General features: G+C 30.6%; 1 protein-coding gene across 9 annotated transcripts in view; it reads right to left on the bottom strand.

Annotated features, from left to right (window-relative positions):
* LOC122503691 (homeotic protein antennapedia-like) overlaps positions 1–19637 on the bottom strand; it is a 306715-nt gene that overhangs the window by 153285 nt on the left and 133793 nt on the right. Inside the window, exon 1 of one of the 9 annotated variants that reach the window (XM_043614338.1) lies at positions 7263–7614. The exons of the other annotated variants lie outside the window; for them this stretch is intronic. The gene's annotated coding sequence lies outside the window, so the exon portion shown is untranslated. Of the gene's footprint in view, positions 1–7262; positions 7615–19637 lie in introns of those variants that run through there. 9 annotated transcript variants of the gene reach the window in all.

Raw genomic sequence — 19637 nt, 5'->3', positions numbered from 1 at the left:
AAATTCTTCTATTAAAAATTCAATGGTCTTGGTTGATTTGATACAATTTCCTGTACTTTTTCATTCCTCATCAAACAAATTACGGACTTTGTGGACGTTTTTCCAAAAAAAAGTGCTACTTTTACAGAGTTCAAGCAAATTTACGGACCTTTGCAGGATTTACGGGCCTAGTTCGATTAAACTACTTTGGTCCGTAAACCCCCCGCAAAAGTGCGTAAAATTGCTTGAATTTTGTAAAAGTCGCACTTATTTGGAAAAACGTCCGCAAAGTCCGTAATTTGTTTGAAAAAGTACCGAAAGGAAGAAGTGAAGATGAAATTCAGGGTTAACATGAGTCAGGGAAAAGTCAGGAAATTTTATTAAAAGTACTAGACAAAATTAAATTTTTAAAATTCATAAGAAAATTCTGAACTTTTGGTGTCTATTTTGTTCGCCTCATAAACTATATATGAAATTACCACGAATTCTGATACAAAACCTTTAATTTTTTTCTACGTCCGACAATATAACTTCTTTTTAAATAACATAATTTTTGAAGAACTATCATAAAGTTATAACTCAGAAATTATTTAATGAATAATTTTACTTAAATATTTGAAAATTAATAGAATTTTAAAAGAGTTGCGTAGACAATTTTCATAAATAGATGAATTTTAAACGATTTTAATTTGAAATTTTAGGAAATTACAATTTTGAATGAATTTTATTAGAAATTTTTAAGTAACTTAGCTTTTGAACAATTTTAATAATTCAAATTCTTCTGAAATTAGTTACATTTTTTACTACGTATTTAATTAATTATTAAAAATAATCAATTTACAGAAGAATCCATTAAGAGAATAAGAGAATTAAATTAAGAGAATTATAAAAAAATAAAATTTAGGAGAAATTACAAATGAGTGTAAAAATTCAATTATTTTTAAAATTAGAAAAATTCTTCGCAAAAATTCAATTATATTCAAATATTTAAAAACATTCTCGTCAAAATTTCAACTATTTTTATAAATAATAAAATTCTTATCAGAAATGCAATTATTTAAAAAGAAATTTTAATAAATTTCGTATCAAAATTTTAATTATTTTCAAAACATTTTCCTCAATTTAATGATTTTCAGTATCTAGTATTTTAATAAAATTCTACGTATTTAATTAATTATTTTAATAAATAATAAAAACTTCACATAGGAATTCAATTATTTACAAATATTTTAAAAATTTTTCCCAGACAATCCAATTATTTTCATAAAGAATAAAATTTTTTACAACGATTCAATTATTTTCAAACATTCTAAAAAAAATTCTCATCAAGATTTCAATTATCTATATATAAATAAAAAAATTATTTGCTAAAATTCAATTATTTTCAAAAATAATAAAATTTTAACGGGAATTCAATTATTTTCAAAAATAATAAAATTTTAACGGGAATTAAATTATTTAAAAAGTAATTATCATAAAGTTTTAAAAATATCAATTATTAAAAAAATTTTTATAAAATTCTACTCAAGAAATCAATTATTTTCTTCAAATATTAATAAAATTTTTCACCAGACTTAAAAATTATTGAATAAAATTCTTCATTAAAATTCAATTGATTTAATAAATTTTAATGAAATTCTTAGCAGAAATTCAATTTTTTTTATAAGTATAATAAAATTTGTACAGAAATTCAATTATTATTTTTCCATACAAAAAAATAAAATTTTTCACTGAAATTCAATTATTATTTTTCCATAGAAAAAAATAAAATTTTTCACTGAAATTCAATTATTTAAAATTTTTTAATAAAATTTTTCACGAAAATTAAATTATTTCCATAACTAATAAAATTCTTCTCATAGATTCAATTATTTTTATAAATAATAAAACTGATCGCAGAAATTCAATTATTTTTAATACAATTTTAATCGAATTCCTCGAAAAATGTAATTATTCTTAAAAATTTTATTAACATTCATGCAAAGAATTCAAATATTTAAAAATTTGTTGATAAAATACTTTACAAGAATTAAATTTTTCGGAACATTCAAGGATTCAATTAATTATTTATTTTTGTATTTAAATAATTGAATTCTCGTAGAATTTTCTCATAAAATCTGATTTAAAAATGAATTACAGTTAAAATTTTAGATAATAATTAAATATTAAAAGCATTACAGCATTGATTTTTTCAGAAATAATTGAATTTTTAAAAGGTTTCAAATTAAAATCTTTAAAAATCTTAATTTTTCGTATACTTTTAACTAACCTACCAATTCGGTAGAATTAATTTTTTGAAAAAGTATAACTGAATGTTTTTTGCAATTATTATTTAAATAATATTTTTTAGAGTGAATCAGAATATTCTTTAGGGGCAAGGAAACAGTCAAAGTTTTGTCTGGAAATCAGAGAAAAACAAAATTAAATTTTTGTGACAATTCTGAAATTGTTTCCCGCAAAAAATCTAAATTAATTTTCGAATTCTTTATGGTGTTTCTCTTACTTTTATACTTGAAAAAATTGATTTTAATTTTCTTCAAATTTTGAATAAATACTCCTTTATGCAGGCTTTCTGCTTGGTAAAAATTTTAGAACTCTTTACAGTAAAAAAATTGAGATATTTGAGGATTTAAATTTTTGAACTATAAATGTGATTTTGTTAAAAGTTAAAAATTTGAACCTAAAAATGTTCTCTTATTTGACTTAGGCTGGTTTTGTCAGTAATTAGTCCGTAATTTTTAATTTTTGATCCGTAATATCCGTATTTTTAAATTCTTTCACTGCTTCGTGCCCTGAATTCTTTCGTGCTCTCTGTCAGTTAGAATTGTTTTTTCGCCATTCCCCCAAAAAAATTTTGCCTTTGCTGGAACTGACACTATATTTTTGATTTAAATTTCATAAATATTTATGAAAAGAAAGAAAGAAAGAAAGAATGTACTTTCAGTATAATATAAAATTTATCAAAATCGCATGCTTAACACGTATCATATATCGCAATGTTCGAAAATATATTGATGCGAGATTATGAAGACATCACACGAGACTTTTTTTTTTCTTTTACAGAAAAAAAAGAAGAAAACAATTTCCTCTTTGTATAAGTTAATGATGGCAAAGAGAGGAATTTCTCTTTGACAATTTGTGATGCGTGGTACGAAACGCTTGCATTTAATTTTGACATTGGTGTAATTTTGTTGTAGGTGCTTACATATTATGCCAGGAAAGGAGGATGTACACATGCAAGCCACGGACCCTAGGGCGGTGCAACGTCACTTACCTGAAACAATAAATTATATACCGTTACACTGCGTACATATTATATGCACAAATATAGGTAGGCGTTTGATTTATAGTCTTCGTCCGCTTTATATGTATATACAAGCATTAACATGACTACAAGCGTGTAGGTAGACACTTACAGGACGAGCAAAAGGAATTTTCCGAGTCTGCCACTGCATCAGACAAAATTATCATTTCTGTACTGCACTGTACTTTTGACTAATGACTTTTCTTTATGGCACTGTGCAAATATAAGTGAAATGAATGATTAATAAATGATAAACAAAAGCATTCTTTGGACATCGCGTGAAAAATGAGTTTTGTTTTAAACCTGATTTCTACCAAAGCGACTAGCGACTTACAGTTTTTAACAGATTTTAAGACTTCATTTTTGGGCTTAAAGTAAAAACGAGCAAATTTTAGGTCTTAAAATCAGTTTTAGTTATACAATATTTTTACAATATTGTACAATATTGTATAACTAAAGCTGATTTTAAGACCTACTAGAATTTCCTCGATTTTATTTTAAGCACAAAAGTGAGTTGAATTTAAGAAAAAATAATTTTGAGCTGCAATAACAGACTTTTTACAGTAAAGATTCCTTTTTGAAATTATTCTTTAAAGATCCTTTTTAGTTTTCCCAAATTACGGGTTATATTAATTGCTACGTTTACTACAATTTTCTGATGATAAGAACTAAAAGAAAAAAGACCTGTTCCAATTGTGTTGTTAATTATTTTTTAAACGACTAACTAACATACCTTAAGAAAACAGATATGTTACGATAATTCTTTTATCTTTTGCCTTCAAACTATAGTTTTTAAATAAATTTTCAAGGTGGAAGACATATTTCTTTAAATACAAATTGCATTCTTCGAATCTTTGAACGTAAATGCAATTTTATTTCTTTGGTTACCGTACCCGAAATTTCAGCGCATTATCACTTAACTTGAAATTATCAAATTGCAACGAATTGATACCAAAAATGTGGTTCAAATCATAAATTGATCCAAATTTTTAGTGTTAATTTTAATCCACTTTGCTATCAATTTGATACTTTCAAGAAAACTGGAACTCAAAATAGAGAGAAATTAATAATTCAGTTTTCACGAAATTATCAAATTTGATAACAGAGTGATAGATCAAATTAATACTAAACCTTTGGATTAATTTATAATTTGAACCACATTTTTGGTATCAATTTGTTGCAATTTGATACTCTCAAGTTAAAAGTGAATTGTCAGAAAAGAACCGAAAAATTCTGATTGTTTTAAATTTTTTTATAGTAGATGACAAATTTTGTTCTCTATACAGAAATATACTGTTATCGGTATAGGGAAATTTTTTTTGTAATCTTGCTGCAATTTTAAGTAGTTTGGGTTTACTTTATAAAAAAAAAGTTTTTCTAAGAATATCAAATTGAGACAAAAAACGAATCAAAATTTGTTTTTTGTTTTAATTTGATATTCTTAGAAAAACTGTGAATACAAATAAACAGTTTTCTTAAAAAAATATCAAATTTTTCTAATAAACAAAAAAAAAAAGTATCAAATACTAAAAGTGTATTAAATTGATACACTTTAGTGTCAATTTGATCCAATTTTTTACTATTTACTATTTATTTACTATTAATTTGATACTAGCAAAATGTGTAATCAAATAATTCATGCTGCTGAAGTCTAAAACGTTTTTCAAAAAAAAGGAAATTAAAAATGAATTTTCTCTCAAGTAAATTTATATATCCAATTGAGGCCCCAATCAAAGAACCGGTTATAATTTTTTAAGACTCAAAATTGTCGACTTCTAAAAAAAAGAAGAGGATTAAAATTTAATTTTCTTGCGCAACTATTTCGTATTTTTATAAAGATTAGAAGAATATGTTCCTCCAAAGAATGTGACTTAAAATTTTTTAATTTTTGATTTATGATTTTTAGAAAAATTATAACCGGTTCTTTGATCGGGACCTTCAATTTTGAAGTAATAGCTAATTTTTTTTAAAAATTAACTTTTTCTCAAAGGACAAAACAATTTGAAATCGAAGCCAAAATGTAATAAATAAGTCTCAATATTTTTCGTTTTTGAAAACATTGTGAACTTCAGCCTCATAAGTATTTTTTAAATTTAAAAACACTGTAGGAAAATATAAATCTAAAATTTTCAGTTCACTTTTGACTAATAACCGTTTACAAGAAAATAAGCTTTTCGAACTATTTTTGACTGAATCTTGTAAGATTCAGACTCTCAAAGCTGTAGCCTCGAGAGTGTGATTTTAAGTTCTTAAAATTGACTGAATCTATAGTTTTATGCTTAAAAAATATGCCACTTTTCAATCAATTTAGTTTTATCATATACAGAAAATTTTGGGGTATTATTTTAACACCAAAATCTGGATTAAAATAATCTACAACGCTTTAATCCCACAGAAAATTGTGCGGGGAATTATTTTAACATCAAAAAGGAACTAAAATATAATAATCCATCGAAGCAGGATTATTTTTTCAAAATGTTTTTAAAATAATTTGATATTGATTGAGACACATTTTTTTTTACGGAAAACATTAATCCACAAATTGATTAATTTAATCTTTTTTTGGTGTTAATTTAAGCTGTAATGGTTTTGCTATTTGAATATACCTCATAGATTACTGTCATTAGGGATTAAAAGAATCATCATCTTTTTATCATTTTGTTAATTAGTTTTAATCATTTAATTGATTTCTACAGTTGTTATTCTTATGGACTTTGTTCCTTGAAGGGCTCTAAGCCCTACGGACTTGTTCTCAATAAATAAATAAATAAATAAATAAAAGAAATAAATAAACAAAATAATCCATTAAGGATTAAAGTAACACATCGAAGGATTATTTTTTCAAAATGTTTTAAAAATGAATGGCTGTTGATTTAGCCTCATTTTTTGTCATCACAATTTTCTTGAAACTATCAAATTGTTACTATTATTATTGTATTATTATTAATTTGTTTTTTTATTTTATGTTTATAACTGTTGTATATTTATTAATTTGGTGTTCTGTTAAATAAATTAACCTATAGAAGACAATAAACCACATTATCGAAACATCGCAACTTGACAAAATAACATAAATTTGTTTTTTATGTTTTACGTTCCATTGATTGAATTTATCACTCATAAAAAAATATCAAATTGTTACTAAAGTGTATCAAATTGATACAAAAAATTGAGACTCATTTTTGATTTGATCCATATTTTTGGTATCAATTTGTTGCAACTTTGTACTCTCTAAATCTGAATTGGTTGTTTTCTACTAATAGCAAATAGTAGTAAACTACTAAAAATTAGTCAAAACTATACTAAATAACTTATAGTCAAAACTGCTACTAATTCAATTGGTAAACAAATCCGCATTCTTTTTCTAGTATAAAACTACTAATTCAGATTTAGAGAGTACTCTAGCTTACGTTAACAATGATGGAGGGAATTAATCTAAAAATCAATTAATTTAATCTTTTTGCTGTTAATTTGAGCTGTATCGCTTTCTAATACCTCTTAGTTTACTGTGATATATAACTAACAGACTTTAATTTTAAAAACATTGAGATGAACGATCAGACTTTGTCTTTTCTGTGCAAAAATTAAAACTTTCTGGTTTGAAAATTCGCTAGTATTTTGCAACATTAAATTCATGCTGGTTTACTATCATAATCGCACATAGTTTCAGAAAATAAGTCGTGAAAGAATTTAAAGTCAATGACTTCAGTAATAGCTGTTTATTAGTGCAATCAAGATAGAGCAAAATTGCATAATTTTTAGAAACAATTGTCTCGTATTGAAAATTGCAATAAATCGCTTTTGCGGTATGCGTTGGAAAAATGTCAAAGCAATAGACCAATCACAGGAAAGAAAATCGTTCGACAATTCGGATTCAATTTTTAAAATCGCAATTTTTTCCTTCTCAAGTTGGAATGCGTCGAAAACAATAATAATTAATCCTGCAAAAAGCGGAAATTGGGGGATGAATTTTACCCACCGATTGAGGGTTCCAATTCCTGGAATTAGAGGCACTACACTTGACACCCTGTCTTCAACATCCATGAAGGGATTAACATCCCGGAATCCCATTGGCCGGGATTGACCCTCGCGCACACTTATTGGACCCACTCGACACGTGGTGCACTCTCAGTTAACCGGCAAAACACATGCGAAATGATGCGGACACACATTAAAAAATCAACACAGTGTCGTATACATTTGCACATAAATATATTTTTTTTGTTTGCAGATAATCCGTCACTATGAGTAACAATGGAAGAATTATGAAATAAAATTGACGATCAGAGAGAAACAAGTGCAATAGAGCTAGGTTGCCATAAACCTCCACCGCCGCGAGTCGCCGCATAAATATAATAGGAAGGTAGGCCTCGTGATGGTCGGCATTGCCCGCCGAACCGTCACGAGGTGCCTGGGTAAGGGAGAGAGAGAGAGAGGTGAAACGCAAACGGGGGTGGGGTTCCGTGGCGAACGACGGTCGGAACAGGGGGGAAATGAGTGGACCCGGGGGGGGGGGGGAGAGGAGGGGGTGAAAACACGGTGGCGTGAAACACGGGGAAACGGCGGAATGATCGATGGGATTCTGCGCTGTTGCGAGCATGAGTTCACCCCACCCGTTCGCAGGTCGACACACTCCGGGGAAACCCCTCTTTTCAAACGTGCACACAACACTGGAATTCTCGTGGAGTGGGGATGAGCACGTGGTGGCGAGTGGTTTCACGCATTCTCCACCAGGTGCCGCTCCACGCGCCATCACACTAGAGACATCTCTGGAAATTTCGCTCAACACTCTCGTCGTGGGAGAAAAATGTGCGCGCTTGAAAATATATTTGAAAAAAAAAATTCGTGAGATTCTCAACTGTTGCGGAAAAATTAAGTATGCAAATACTGTTTTTACGAAATTATAAACATACAACTGTTTTTATGAAATATGTATTTTTTTTTAACAAAACATTATAATAAATAACTGAATTAATAGTGCAACTGTTTTTATGATATTAACTCTACAAAAAGAAACAGATAATTTAGAGATAATTACAGGTATTAAAATAAAAACCAAATGACGATTTAAAACCAAAAGTTGGACCTAAAAATTATACTTATTTTCCTTACACTTTTAACTTTTAACAAATTGCAACGAATTGATGCGAAAAATTTGGATCAAATAAAAAAATTATACCAAAAATTTGGATAAAATTAAAAATTGATCCAAATTTTGGGCATCAATTTGCTCCACTTTAGTATAAATTTGATACTTTCAAGAAACTTGTGGCAATCAAAATTTTGACTTTCTTCCTGACCGTAAAAATTATTCTGATTCACTCTAAAAATTATTAAAAATTCAAAAAAATGTTCTATGACTTTGTTTACGAATTTCTTTAATTTTAAAATTATTCGAAAACATCAATATTAAATTTAAATAGTTATCAATAGTTAAATTTTTATTTAAAATAAATATTTAACTTTGAATATTATTATAAATCGTGAAATTATGAAACATTTACAAAAAAAATTCAATTAAACTTTTTCAAAAAAATTAATTCTACAGAATTGTTAGTTAAAAGTATGAAGAAAATTTAAATTTTCAAAAATTTTAATTTGGAACCTTTTCAAAATTCAATTATTTCTAAAAAAAAGAAAAAATAAAAAAATTTTTTTTAAATAAAAAAATAAAATTTGTTTTACAATTATTTCTAAAAATTCACGCGCTATAATGCTTTTAATATTCAATTATTATCTAAAAGTTTAACTAAAATTCATTTTTAAATCAATTTTTATTAGAAAATTCTAAGAGAATTCAATTATTTAAATAATAAAAATAAATAATGTATTAAATAATTGAATTTGTCTTAAATTTCAATTCTCATAAAAAATTTTATCAACAAATTTTTTAATAATTATATTCTTTCGACGAATTTTAATAAAATTGTGCAGAATAATTACATTTTTTGAGTAATAATTGAAATTCTTAATGCGATGAGTATTATTATTTATGAAAAATAATTGAATTCCTAAAAAATTTTTAAAGAATTGTTTTTTTTTCGAAAAAAGTTATGCCAATGCATTTTTAAATAATTGAATTTCTATGAATTTTATTTTATTAATGAAAATAATTAAATGTTTACGTAAAATTTTGTCAAAAATTTTATTAAATAATTAAATTGTTCTAGGTAATTTTATTAAAATAGTAGATATTAAATATCATAGATTTAAGAAAATTTTTTGAAAATAATTGAATTTTTGTGATAAATATTAGTTATTTATGGATATTCTACGAGAATTCAATTATTTCAAAACAAAAATAAATAATTTGTGGAGTAATTGAATGTGTCTTAAAATTGAATTCTCATAAAGAGTTTTATCAACATATTTTTAATTCATTGGATTCTTATTTCGATGAATTTTAATAAAATTTCTAAGAATAATTACATTCTTTGAGAATTTATATTTAAATTTTATAAAAAATAATTGAAATTCTGAGATGAGTTTTGTTATTTATGAAAATAATTGAATTCCTTAAAAAAATTTCATTATTTATAAAAATAATTGAATTATTGCGAAGAAATTTATAATAAATTTGTAAATAATTGAACTCCTGTGAAATATGAATTACTTATGAAAATAATTAAATGTTTGTGTAGAAGTTCATTACAATTTTTTTTAAATAATTGAATTCTTTTGAAAAATTTTATTTAAATTCTTGAAAATAATTGAATTTTGGAGAATTTGATTATTTATAAATAAGAGAATTGAAATTTAAACGAGAATTAAAAACATTTTTTTAACCTAATTGAATTTCTGCAAAGAATTTTATTACTTTTAAAAATAATTGAATTTCTTAAATCATTTGTCACTTCTCCAAAATTGAATTTTTTTAGTGTTTCTAAAATTCTTCCATATATCCATTATATTTAATAATTAATTAAAATATATATTGAAAAATTTAACTAATTTCAGAAGACATGTAGTTAACCTAACTGTATAAAATTGCAACAAATTGATACCAAAAATGTGGATTAAATTAAAAACAGATCCAAATTGTTGATATTTTGATCCACTTTAGTATATCAATTGGATCCACTATAGTATCAATTATTTTATACTTTCGAGAAAACTGTGTGATTTTAAGATAATAAATATGCGAGTGTATTATGAAAATATTACAAACAAACATGATAACATTTATTAGTAATATTCTCCTTCTGTATAATAACATAAATTTCGCAAGGTCGGGATGTAACATTCCGCATGGATTACATAATGGCAAAAGACAATTGGTGATAAAATGCTGATGATTTTGGTGAGGGCGCCAGGAGAATGAATATGGTCAGTCATATCAATAAGGTGGCTGTTGCTGATGGCGGGCCACTAATTAATATTGTTGTTAAACCACTCACGATTGACTGAGCTGCATTCTCTAAAGGAATGATAAAGAAATTTACTTACGCGACACTTCGCTCGCACGCGCTCATAAAAGACAGAACGCGATGGGCATTCATAAAATGCAATCATCGGCCACCCATGTCCTACCACACGCTACATATAAGTAACTGTGTACATGTATACTTATATGTATAAAAACTTTATTACTCCCGTGCTGAGTAAAAGAAATCTATAAATAATATTCGCCCCATCAATCCTCAAACCTCCCAAGAGACCTTCAAATTTGACCTATTTTTTTACCTACAGGTCAAAAGGACCCCTTTGGGTTACATTAGAAATTTGAAATTTATAAAAATTAGAGCTGGGGTGTTGACACGGGAGGGGGGCATATATATATACTATTATATGTGTATATACACAATTATATATACACATCTCATTATCTCAAAAATATTTTTATGTCCCCAACGAGAAATTATATTCTTCGTGCACATTTTGATATCATCGACAAATAAAATTCATGCATGCTTTCACTTATCGGAAATTATAATCAGTAGTCTTAAATCCACGTTTTCATGTAAACTAGGGTATTTTCTCTTTCATAGGTGTGAATTTCCTGCGATTAGAACTCATGTGTAATGAAGTAGGTGACAAAGTGTTTTTATAAATTTCACAGAATTGCGGAATTTATATATGCATCACACAATGTGTGGTATTGTTAATGACACACTTGTTACGTTCCACACTTATCTTGCATTTAAGATAAAAAGCCAAATACTTCTAACCGCAACCTCTCAGTTAAGTTGTTAGCGCATCAATATTCCATAAAGGTCCAAAAGCTCCATTTTGTCATAATTATAAAAAATAACAATGAAGTACCTAAATTTATTATATAGATAAAAAGTAATTTTAGAAGGAGCTTTTAAAATTTCTTAATTTTTACGGAACTTTACCTTTGTATCTAAGTTCCAAGAAAGATTTTCTTAAGATTAGGGGAAGCTTCTATCAATTTTAATACTCCAGCAGCTTTTTGGGGTACTCTGCATTGGAGGCGAAGTTTCTTAGGGAAAATTTTGCTGAAACCTTAATAGCTTACCCTGATGGTATATAAGTTATGGAAGATATGGTATAGGTTAAGGAAGATATGGCATAAACTATGGAAGATATGGTATAAGCTATGGAAGATGTGGTACAAGCTATATGGAAGATATGGTATAAACTATGGAAGTAATGATAAGCTATATATATGGAAGATATGATATGTCTCCTATGGAAGATATTCGTCAAAAATAAGAAGAAGCTTTTCCAACCAAAGTTCATCAAAGGATATTAAGAAAAGTTGTTAAAATTCCAGAGTAGGTTGCTTCAGCAAAGCTTTGCCAAGAACAAAAGGTAAGATTTCATCAGAACATTTAGACATATCAAGTCGAGCCCACCAGGGGAAAAATGAATGTTGATTCCACTGACCCATATAGATATATACAACACTCCCATCAGATATGTGTCCCATTTAGAGGGCGTCACAATTCAAAGTATACCAAAAAACAAAGGCAATTAATTTTCGTTAATGATGGCGCGAAAAGATGCAGCCCAATAAAAGGGACTGACATTCCAGGCAGGGCGATCGTTATATAATTAGTCTCACTCGGGTTCGCAGCAGGTCGCGCCTCGTCGGCAGTGTACTTTATAGCTGGAAAGTAGTGCAAAGCACGGCAAAGCAATTGATCAATATAGCGCCAACAACCCCTCCTCAGCCGCACCCCTCCTGCTGTTCCCAGTGGCGCAGAGAGAACGCACCCCCATAACAAGTTTCTTACTCATCTTTTTCGTTCAATAACTCTCCATCCAAGATGGCCACCGCGGTCGTCCCTCATTGGCTAGGGGAGGGGTGGTCGCCGGATGGTTAGGAGTTCGCAGGGTGAGAGAGAAAGAGAGAGAGAGAGAGGGGTTAGAAGCAGTGACGCCATCTATCTTCCGTTGCCTTGGCTCGGCGTAACATAAGGCAAGATAAATTGCGGGATCTCCCGGGTTCTTGAACCTTTCTGGCAAATTGCATAAGAATATCCACTGCCCTCCCTTTTCTCACCCCCTTCTCTCCCCCCTCGCTGACGGCCCTCCGCGCAACGCCTCGCGGCTCCAATGGAATTGGAATTAACTCAAATAAATCACCCCCAAGGCTCTGCACGGCTATACGCCTCGCACTCTTCAGAAAGAGAAAGAGGAGTTAAAAATTTCTTTGGTTACAATAATAGCATGTGTCTCCCGAGATTAGCTCTCTCCGCGACAAAAAGAAGAAGAAGAAAAAGAAGACTTTTTAAACTCTAATATTTATACAAAAACTTGTCAAACTAAAATAAAAAATCCCATATTCCAGATCGCCGATATCACCTACTGGCCTACATTCGAAACCCTAAAGTTCATTAACTGTCTTGAAATTTAATGACCCATTTAAAATACCTGTAACAGTTTTTTTTTATAGCGAATTGGTGTGTTGGGGGAGTTTAATCGGTGTTCGTTTCTATATGCAGTTTAAAGGCAGACCGCACGTTTCAAAGTGGAGTCGAGTGGAAGATAAAACGATCGAGGAGGATTCAGCCGCTGGTCATTCCAAGAACCATAAAGCAGTACTGGCATCTGACGGGAACAAGCGAAACAAGACAGTTGATAGAATGCGCGCGCGTCTCACAGTCCATTGATCGAAAGAACATATATATAGCTTGTAAAATTGGTTGGAAGGAAAGTCACTATAAAATCGTTGCTCTTTACTATTTTACGAACGTGATATTTATTTAGATGGATTTACATCTTACTTGGAACATAATCGACAGGTAAGTTTATTGTACCTTAAATAATAGTTGTTAGTACCCGAATAGTAGCGGATTTTTTCGAATGTCAACTCTTAGGGACATCTTTTTTCCTCCAGCGATTTAGATGTCCCTAGGATGGTCCAGACATGACTATGGATATAAAATAATTATTGTATCACTCGGTTATCTTCATGTTTTATATTAAATAACTATTGACCAGAATATCCTAAGAACGTCCTACAAACATTTGAAAATTAGGATATCCCTCGAATGTCCAATAAAAAATTCCATCAATACAAAATTAGTAGTAAAAAATAAATTGAGTAATTAAAGTAATCCAAATTTCAGTATAGTAAAAAAATTCCATTGATACAAAAAAAACTTTCTCGTATAAAAATAAGGTTAGAGACTGAATGACATAAATTTGGAGGAAATGTCGATTAGTGACGATTCAATGGGAGTTGAAGTATCTACACCACGTGAATAGCACACAAACGACTGGTATTGCGGAGGTCAGTGAATCTGAAACCGAGGTTTACGATTTGTTTACCCTGCAGTGGGTTATGGGACCTGGTTATATACATATAGCCATAGGTATGCGGGGCCATGTGATCGTGGCCATAAACGCGCCTGTTATGCGCTCGTAAAGCGAACCCCGCTCACCACTTCCATCGTCGTTCGCACCACGTCCTCGTAAAACTCTTGTTTTACGATTGCTGCCTATCGCTGACTGTGCTGCCACCCCACCGGCGGTAATACTATCCCTATTCACCGAAACGCCACGCGCTCACTCAGGAAATTCCGCTTTCATATATATATACAAAATCCGTTCGATCTACCATCTACTCTGCAATATATATACACTTCATACCATTGATTTTACTTCATTGGTTATTAGTCTTGGAAAGTTTTATTCATTCACACACTATCAAATGCTTCTTACTTTTTGGCGTTGGAAATTTACAGTTTTTCTAAGGATATTAAATTGAGATAAAAAACGAATCAAAATGTTGCTTCGCAATGTTCATTTTTTGTCTCAATTTATTAAGTATAATATTTATAAAGTAATACATTTATAAATTTTAATCGAGAAAATGTGTTCAACTTATAATAGAAGTCTAATTTTTTTTATTTCAGATACAGAACCAAAAGGATCGTCGCTAGACAATTACATCAACTTTTTGTGTCATAGTTCTAGTTTTGGAAAACCAAATCGTAAATATATATTCTAAAGGATCAACCCTTAGTTAATTTTTAAAAAGTTTATGTCGTGCTTTTAAAAAAAATGCATCAGTTAAAACTGGCAATCAATTAATTTTTCTAAATTTTAAGATTACACAAAAAATATTTAATCTTCAAAAATTAAATGGGCGCCAGATTCAGCTTCATACGATTAAATTTTAAATAAACTAATGCAGGTTTAAATTTTTTTTCAGGTGCGGAACCAAGGGAATCTTCGCTAATAATTGGATCAACTTATCAAGATAATAATAGTTCTATAGACTTACTATAGTTTTGGAAAACCAAATCGTAAATATACAGTGTATTCCAGATGAAGCTTAATGGTTTGAAATTTAAAATAATTTTTATAATTGTCCCATTGGTTGACTTCCAGAGTAATTAATCAGGTGCGTATATAATTTTGAAACACATCACAGATAAGGTATAAATTTACGTCATTAAATATAAAAATACTATGTTTACGAATTATAGCAAAATTTGTCCAACTAATGCAGGTTTAAATTTTTTGTTTCAGAAACAGAACCAAAAGGATCGTCGCTAGAAAATTAGATCAACTTCCTGTGCAATATATATATAGTTCTATAGACTTACTATAGTTTTGGAAAACCAAATCGCAAATATATTTTAAAGGATCAACCCCTAGTTAATTTTTAAAAATGTTATGTTGCGCTTTAAAAAAAATGTATCTAAAACTATCAATCAGTTAATTTTTTAAAATTTCATGTTTAAACAAAAAAATATTTAATTTTCAAAATTAAGTGCGGGAGCCAGTTTCGGTTTCATGATTAAAATTTAGGTATAGGTTTCGGATGATTACATTTTAGATCAGTGATTACAGATTCCCGAATTTAAGAATTTTTTTTTGGGCCTGATCTCGGAATCAAAAAAAAATTTTTTTCCTCTTATCTATACAAGTGACGTCACATGACCATAAGTATATTGAAATTCGTATATATAATCGAACAATCGAAGAAGAATTCGTTTGCGAGTACAGGAAACAAAACTGATGGAGATTAAGATAAGGATAGCGGTTGAGTGTTGCTGAGACAATGGTTCTGCATCTGTAGAGTATTCCTTATCACGAGGATCGGACAAAGAGGTCAACAATTTGGGTAGTTGTTCTTAAACTTAACGACTGTTTACGGTGCATCTAATCAAATGGAGAAGCTATACATATAAGAGATTCTCAATACTTATGATTCTTATCAAAATACTCGAGCAGGACAAGTGCAATACAACTTCCCACATACACTCACAGTTTTTCTGGGGATATCAAATTGAGACAAAAAACGAATCAAAAGTCTTGCTTTGCAACACTTTCGATTCCTTTTTATCTCAATTTGATATTCTTAGAAAAATTGTTCTATCAACAAAATCTGTTTAACTAATGCAGGTTTAATTTTTTTTGTTTTAGATACAAAACCAAGAGGATCTTCGTTAGAAAATTGGATCATCTTTTCAAGATAATAATAGTTCTATAGACTTACTATAGTTTTGGAAAACCAAATCGTAAATATACAGTATTCAAGATGAATCAAACCCTGAGATAATCTTCTAAGTAGGCTAGAACCTAGACTAGCACCAAGGTTAGCCCCTATAGAATAGCACCCAGACTAGCAGGAGGAGAATTCGCACCGCTTTTGAGGAGGAATGGTCCAGATCATCCACTTATGAAATAGTTGGCATAAAGTACGTACTTTATCCTAGGGTTTAAAGTAATTACATCCTCGATCTGTCTCCGATGTGAGATATCAAGCAATTCCCTGCTATCAAGAAAGAAGCAAAATGCGATAGAGCAAGATCAGATGTGACATTTAGCTTCTCTCTCTTTCACTAGATTTACGTCTGTCTACGTCACGGGACCTAGACTTTGTGACGTCATTAAAACACGACACAATAATGACGTAACTAGAAGAAGGAGAGAGAACTGGCCAGCCATGATGGTTGGGGAAGGAAGAAAAGGGAGCCATTATAGAAGGGGCGCGACTAGGCTGAATCCTCCCCACCGACCGGCCCACCGAGGGAACAGCTGTCAGCTGCGTGCAGAGTGCGGACCTTCTCTTTCTTCTGTCCCTTTTTCTCTTTAACATTATTTCTATAGTTCCTTCTCTCACCCACCCCCGTACCGGTAAAGTAAACCCGTCTCACCAAACAACCCACCCCAAAAATGTTAAAATATTCCACTGCGCTATAGAGAGAGAGAAAGAGAGTCAGAGAGAGAGAGAGAAAGAGAAAGAGCGCGGGACGGGAATAGCTCCGGAGAATTATGGCTGCCTCCGAGACTCAAATAACTCTTTAATCCGCGGGCGCGTGTACCGTACACGCGCGCTCTTTCTCTCTTCTTTTGCCATCCCTGATCCTCAACGTTATCTTTCTCTATTCTCATTCTCATATTCCATTGTCCTCGGTTTCTTTCCTTTTGAAAGTTTAGAACTTAAACCAAGAGGAGTTTCGTTTTGAAGAGGTTACTTTAGGACCCCAGGAGAATGATATTAAAGCACCTGATGTTATAAGCTGGTAATTGAGTGACTGTGAAAGATAAAGAAAAAGGACCTAAGGGTTGGATATGTTGGACTTCAGTTTTAAAATGATAAATTATCCTCGAGAAGATATTGTAAGAATGCCTCATGAATAATTCTGATTAGAAATTCTGATGTTGTATTGTATATTAGAATTTATGATTGGATCCCTCTTCTTAGCGAATTGACAGAAAAAGTTTCTTGAGAAATTAATTCTTAATTAGTTTTAATAGAAATTCAAATAGCGTCTTTATGCATTCATATATGAAATTAGAAACCTTCAGAAATGTTCACGAAAACTGTTTTTTATTCCTTTTAGTTCGAAATTTAGATGTCCGTCGGCAGAAAGTTTGCTTCACAAGCATATATATATATATATAAGCGGAAACGTACTGCAATCATGAGGGTGAAGAGAGATTAATTCGTCCGATGATTAAATTGACTGTATTTGTTTTTCTTTTGCCAAAGAATTTTCAGTTAAAAATAATTTTAGTCAAGAATAAAATCTTTCGGTGTTTTTTTTAACTTTCTGATGACAGTAATGGATGGAACATAATTGAATTCGACTTCTTCTCTTTTTTGCCCGGAAATGACGCGTCACATCATGTTGAATGCACGCGAATTAAATATCAGTCCTTCGCGTGCAAGGACGCGTGCGTTTGCAGGCGTCACGAAGATGTATGGTTGAACTAATTTGTGCTTCGTGCCGTTATCCATTATTAGGTAATCTGCAAACTTTTACTCTTACGCCGTCGGATAATGCACCTCTCTTTGAATTGTTCCTCTCATGGCTAACTTCGTACTGGGTCATTGTTTTTGATAAGAATGATATACTACATCACGACTTACTTTCTCACACATTTAACAAAAGTTACTTCTTTTCGAACGGATCAACACCAAACCAATTTTTTAATAATTACTTTAAAGAATAGAAAAGTTTCTTTCCATACTTTTTAAAATATTTTAATTTTTTAATTGTAAACCGAATTTTTATTCCCTAGAACTTATAGTTCCAGACAATTTTATCACGAAACGGAATACAAGATCGTGACTATAGCGGAGCACGAAGTGACTGAATGAGAGAAATGACTGGAACACCGTTACAGAGACCCTGAATCTTTCTTGACTTTTATTGTCTTCTCCTCTGTTAAATAAGTCCTCGCAGGTAAAAATGTTAGAAAGGAAGAGAAAAAAAAGAAGACTAAATAAAATCGGTGCAAGGTCAAATCGGTAATTGCTAAAATGTGAAGAATTAAAACAGATAAAAACTGACCCTGATGAAGAAGGGTCTTCTCTCTACGTTCGAAGGTCAAAATCGAACATAGACCGCACTCGGTCAACCGTAAAACCATAAATCCGTGCCTGGCGTTTTTCGAGACTTTAAAATAAAAAAAAATAAAGGCAAAAATCTTGCAGTTCAGCTTGTTATAAGAAGACTTCGGTTTTGGAGGGGAGAAAGGGCAAGAGAGGGAGGACGAGTGGAACAATGCGCGTCGCGGCGAAGAATGCGGTCCGTCGGGCTACAACCCGAATGTTTGCTATATACGAATCGGACCCAGGGGCCCGTCGATAATTCTAAGACACACGCTTCCAACTTTATACATATACATTTTAAAACGGACAAATACTCCTGAAAATTTACTGTTTTGCACTGTGTCATTTCATCCATTTGGAATCACTCCATTCAGTCGCAGGTTATTTAATGACGTCCTCGTTAATTTCTGATCCAACAATGCACAACCTCACCCAAAATAATAATATACGCTCGGGGAAAATATTGCCGAGCTCAATGAAACAGCGTTCCATTTTATAGTCAGCATGACGAGAAAATTAAACTCTTGTACGCACGTGATTTATTACAGTTGATTAAAGAGCTACATGTGTAAACTTTTTTTCATTATTAAATGAACTTTCATCTACTATTACTATTATTATCTACTATTAATATTATAATCTACTATTAATCTATAATTAATATATATTTTAATCTACCATTACTAAATTTATATCAAATTTTTTCCTCTTATAATAAGAAAAATGAAAAAAGGGAATATTTTATATCTCACTACTGCTGGATAGGAGAAATATATAACCGAATTCTTTTCCATCTTCTTTCGAATGAATAAATCACTTGGGACAGTTCGCTATCTTATTTTCCCGAATTCCGCGGAAACATTCGGTATATAACGTCTTGGAATCGTTTTTCTCTTGGAGTGTCGCTGCAGAGCGCACCCCCGGTGAGGGCGCCTATGAGACACCGCAGATAGGAAAAAGAGGAGACTGAGGAGGAACGCGAATAATAAAAATCACCCCCTATAATTCAAGCGGACAAGTCCTGGAGGTTGGGTTGAGCTTCTTATCTCAAAGCGAGGGTGACATTAGCGCTGCTGCGGCGATTCTCTG

This window comes from Leptopilina heterotoma, unplaced genomic scaffold (genome assembly GCF_015476425.1).
Source record: "Leptopilina heterotoma isolate Lh14 unplaced genomic scaffold, ASM1547642v1 Lhet_268, whole genome shotgun sequence".
NCBI lineage: Eukaryota > Metazoa > Arthropoda > Insecta > Hymenoptera > Figitidae > Leptopilina > Leptopilina heterotoma.
Note: the sequence above shows the minus strand (reverse complement) of the source record. Positions and strands in the feature narration are given on the sequence as shown.